This window comes from Elephantulus edwardii, unplaced genomic scaffold (assembly GCF_000299155.1).
Source record: "Elephantulus edwardii isolate Elephantulus edwardi_28Jun2011 unplaced genomic scaffold, EleEdw1.0 scaffold00111, whole genome shotgun sequence".
NCBI classification, from domain to species: domain Eukaryota; kingdom Metazoa; phylum Chordata; class Mammalia; order Macroscelidea; family Macroscelididae; genus Elephantulus; species Elephantulus edwardii.
The window spans coordinates 4,074,997-4,079,987 of NW_006399861.1; the positions used below are offsets into that span (position 1 = coordinate 4,074,997).

Sequence of the window (4,991 nt, forward strand, 5' to 3'; positions counted from 1 at the left end):
ATGACCTTGCAACTTAGTTATTCTACGATTCTGTTTTTTCCTACATATTCATCCTCCCTTTTCTCCCCTCCCATTTTAGCACAAGGACAATTTTACAATGAGTAAATTGTAAAGTTGTGTCACAGTTTCCCTAGGGACAATCTTCTTCCTTGAGCTATTAAATTGGAAAATGGTTTAAAAAAAATCAAGGCTTTGTCACAGAGCAGGTACAATCACTACAATGTAAAATTAGTCCTTTTCCCAATGAAAATGGTGTGATACTTTACTTGTAACTACACAAAAGGATTTATCAAGTGGCATATTTTTTAAAAAACCCATCAAGAGTTTCAAAGAGTTATGTGCAAAGTTATATGGGTATTTTCCTCTGGAATGTAGACAATAAAGCCATATGGGGGTGGAATCTACAGCTTTCACTGTCATAGAATCAGTTCATTTTAGCTTTGGAGTAAAAACTGCTTTTCATTTATGTGTGTATTCATGTCATTCACGTAGTACATCCATTGGGTTTTCCAATGTTTCAGACAGAAGGATGGACAAAAACAAGCCAACCCAAACTGCACATGGTAAAAACAAGTCAGGTATTATCCTCCATTCTAGACGTGTCAGTCACTTCCAAAATGATCTCATAAATCAGGCTAAACTCCAAATAATGAGGAGGAGCAGTAATACTAGACCTACCTGCACACAGATTCACAGACGCAGCCAATTCTGGGGGTTGTTTTGAGTGCTTTCTTCTCTCTCTCTCTTTTTTTAAAATTGTGATCTTAATCAAAGATTATGGAAAAGTTGGATTTTCATTCAATGATTGTTGTACATTTTCCTCCCTCCCCACGATCACCCATGTCTGTAATGTTTTATGAGTTCATAGTTTTTCAGTGCTGCCTAGTATTTCTTTGTGTGAATATACCATAGTTTTTCTATCCATTCATCTGTTGATGGCCACTTAGATTGTTTCCATCTCTTTGCTATTATGAATAAAGCAGCAATAAACATGAGTTTGGATGGCAGTTCTGTTTTCTTTAGAGTATATTACTTTAGAATATTGGAATTTCTGGGTTAAATGGCATTTCTAATTCTATCTTTTTGAGAAAGTGCCCTACCACCTTCCAGAGTTGTTAATGACTCCCTTTGAGTCGAGTCACTACCCTATCTATAAACAAAAGGCCTGAAGTCCCTCTACAACTATCGACATTTATCGAAGTTCATAGAGTTTCTGGAGGCATATTGTTTAGGAAGTAGATGCCATTTCTGCTTCCAAACTTGTCACAATAGTTGTTATTGCTATGTGCCACTGAGTTGTCTGCAATGTATAATGACCCTATGTACAGTAGCTCTGAACCCTTCCCTGTCCTGAGCCAGTCTCACTAATTTTGACACTCCAATCCCATCACACCAGTTACTTTATCAATCCATCTCATCCAGGGTCTTCCTCTCCTGCACTATCTGTCCACCTTTCCGAGCATGATGTCCTTCCCCAAGCACTGATCTCTCCTGGCCAAAGTAAGTAGGTGATGTCCTTCCCCAAGGACTGATCTCTCCTGGCCAAAGTAAGTAGGTGGAGATTCAAAATCCTAGCCTCCAAGGAGAGATTGGGTTTCACACTCTCCAAGACAGGCCAATTTTTTCTTGACAGTCCATGGTATGTTCCAGACTCTTCTTCATCACCACAACTTGCAGGCATCTATTATTCTGTCATCCTTGGTCATTGTCCAACTCCCTAAAGCATAACAAGTAACTGAGAAGACCATAGCCTGGATTAGGTGCACCTTTCTATTTAGACTGATATTGTTGCTTTATTGCACTCTGGAGAAGTCCATGACCGCAGATTTTCCCAATGCAATTCGTCTTTTGATTTCCAATTGATGGTGTTAAGAGTAGCTGCGAGAGGGCCCTGCACCTCCTTTCTCCGTTGCCACCGGTCCTGTTCGCCGCTCCTCCTCCTTGGCCATGGTGTTCACGTTCGCAGCCTTCTGCTACATGCTGGTGCTGCTGCTCACGGCCGTGCTTATCTTTTTCGCCATCTGGCACATTATAGCATTTGATGAACTGAAGACCGATTACAAGAATCCTATAGACCAATGTAATACCCTGAATCCTCTCGTACTTCCCGAGTACCTCATCCATGCGTTCTTCTGTGTCATGTTCCTCTGTAAAGCCGAATGGCTTACACTGGGCCTCAACATGCCCCTCTTGGCATACCATATTTGGAGGTATATGAGGAGACCAGTGATGAGTGGACCAGGACTCTATGACCCCACCACCATCATGAATGCAGATATTCTAGCATATTGTCAGAAAGAAGGATGGTGCCAATCAGCTTTTTATCTCCTAGCATTTTTTACTACCTATACGGCATGATCTATGTTTTGGTGAGCTCTTAGAACGACACACAGAAGATCCAGTTAAGTGCATGCAAAAGCCACCAAATGAAAGGATTCTCTCCAGAAAGATCCTGTTTCCAAGAGTAGACTATGGAATCTGATCAGTTACTTTAAAAAATGACTCCTTATTTTTTAAATGTTTCCACATTTTTTGCTTGTGGAAAGACTGTTTTCATATGTTATACTCAGAAAAAGAATTTAAATGGAATTACGCATACTTGACATAAAATGATTACCTCTGGTGTTGACAGGTTTGAATTTGCACTCCTTAAGGAACAGCCATATCCTCTGAATTAATGCATTAATTACTGACTGACCTTAGTCCATTGGAAACTTTGGTTTATAGCAATTTATAGGGCTCATTTGGTTTTATTGAAATGCCATCGAATTACAGACTATCTGTAGATAGCAGGTGTTCTGATGAACTGAAAATGTTTATCTGACTGATGGGGAACTTTATGGGTCTCCTTGTTTATCATGTTGTTGTTTTGTTGTTGATTGCCTTCGAGAGCACGATTCATAGCGACCCTATGAACAAAAGGCCTGAAGCCCCTCTACAACTATTGACTTTTATCACAGTTCATAAGAGTTTCTGGAGGCTTGCTGATGCCACCCCTGCTTCCAAAGTCTGTCATGTAGATGATACTATATGGACACCTTTACAAATAAGAAAAATGGGATTTTCCCCCACCCGCCATTTAACTTGAATGTTATCCCTGTATATTGCATGAATGAGAGATTCCTCATATTTCCATCAGAGTAATATACTTGCTTCAATTCTTAAGCATAAGTGAACATGATATAAAAATACACTTATTACTTGTGAAGGATACATTTAAAGCTACTTTAAATGTGTTTTTATTTGTAAGACATTATTTATTAAGAAATCAGTTATACTGTTCTAGTCTGATGGCGAAAGTACTCTTAAGAATTTGCAAGTACCTTAGATGTTTTCCAAAGTTTATTGAGAGAATACTGTATAACTGTTTTGCTGTTCCTTTAGTGCAATACAATAAAACTCTGAAATTTAAGGAAAAAAAAAAAGAGTAGCTGCATAATTTTACACTCCCACCAGTAGTGTATAAGGGTTCCAAATGCTCCAGGACCTCACCATCATTTGTTGTTTGTTGCTCTGTAGAACTTTGATATTGTTGCTGGGTGAGAAGATATCTTACAGTTGTTTTTATTTGTATCTCTCTGAGAGCTAGGAGTTCTGAACATTTTTTCAAGTGTTTGTTTGCCATCTGAATGTCTTCACTGGTTAAGTGTCTATTCATATCCTCTGCCAGGTTTGTGATTGGGTTGTCTACCTTTTTCTTATTGAGGCGCTGGAGTATTCTATACATTTTAGACCATGAGTCCCTTATCAGAGATGCCATTGCCAAATATTTTTTTCCCACTGTGAGTTTCTTTTTTACTCTGTTGGAGAAGTTTTTTTATGTGTTAGTGAAATTATTTCTGACTCATAGAAATCTTATAGCAGCCTTCTGAGATTGTAAATCGTCACAGTAGCAGACTGTCCATCTTTCTCTCAAGGAGCATCTGGTGGGTTCAAACCATCAACCTTTCAGTTAGCAATACAATAGGTAGTGTAACATAACATCAGGTCCCAAGGGAATGGGTACAGGGCCTGAACATCACTATTTCCCCATACTATATAAAATCACAATAAGAACTGGATATTCCTATCTGCTTTCTTTTTAAGTTTTAGAATATTTACGTTTTAAAATAGCTTAATCCTGTCCATTGAAGAGAGAGGGGGGAAATTATTGCTTTCTGCCAAAAGCCACTTCTCCTAATGGCCCACATCGAGTGGTATTCCACAACACTTCTGCTTAACAATAAAAAAGATACCCCTTGCCGTCCCTCCCACCCCACATCTTCTTGCCTGCCTACTGCGGACAAGAAAAGAAGGACCAGGGATTGAAATAAGGTAGGGAAAAGCCTCCAGGTCTTTTATCATGCTGAGAGGATAATGGCATGGCTCCTCACATTTCCTTCATCTTCTCACAGGATGATCTTCATCCCAAAGGTCTAGGGACAACTGTAGATATACCAGAAACCCCAAGTGAATTGTACACCTTTTTTCCTTTTTATTTGTAACCTATGAAATGTTCTCTCCTCTCCTTTACCCAAACAGTAAAGAGTTAAGGGTATATTTTTAGAAGACGTTTCAAGATTTATAAAAATATTTGATAACTTTAGATGGGGGAAAATGAGAACTAGCAAAAAAGCAATAAAGCTTAGAAAGCAATATATTTGGTCATTTTCACCCAAAATTAGAACTTCATGGCCCTAAGACACAAGTCTAAATAATGTTGTTTGTGTTGTATTAACCTTGAGCTATAATATGGCAAAAGTAGATTATAGGAGAACCAAAAAAAACCAGTTACAACATTAGCAGCAGCTAGCAGAAATACTTTGGCAAGCAATCAATCACTTGCAGATTGTATTATAAACATCATGGTCTGAATATATCTGAGTCTGTATTTAATTTAAGTATAATTAACATGACTTTACAAATAATACCATAGTGAAAAATGACCACCCTACAAAATAACTATTTGAGGTATGATGATGTTCTCTTCCTTTTATTCCCCCCCCCCAAAA

At 38.4% G+C, this 4,991-nt stretch overlaps 1 pseudogene; it reads left to right on the forward strand.

Annotated features, from left to right (window-relative positions):
• The first annotated feature begins 1,947 nt into the window (after positions 1 to 1,947).
• On the forward strand, positions 1,948 to 2,381 carry LOC102871101 (annotated as a pseudogene).
• The last annotated feature ends 2,610 nt before the right edge of the window (positions 2,382 to 4,991 follow it).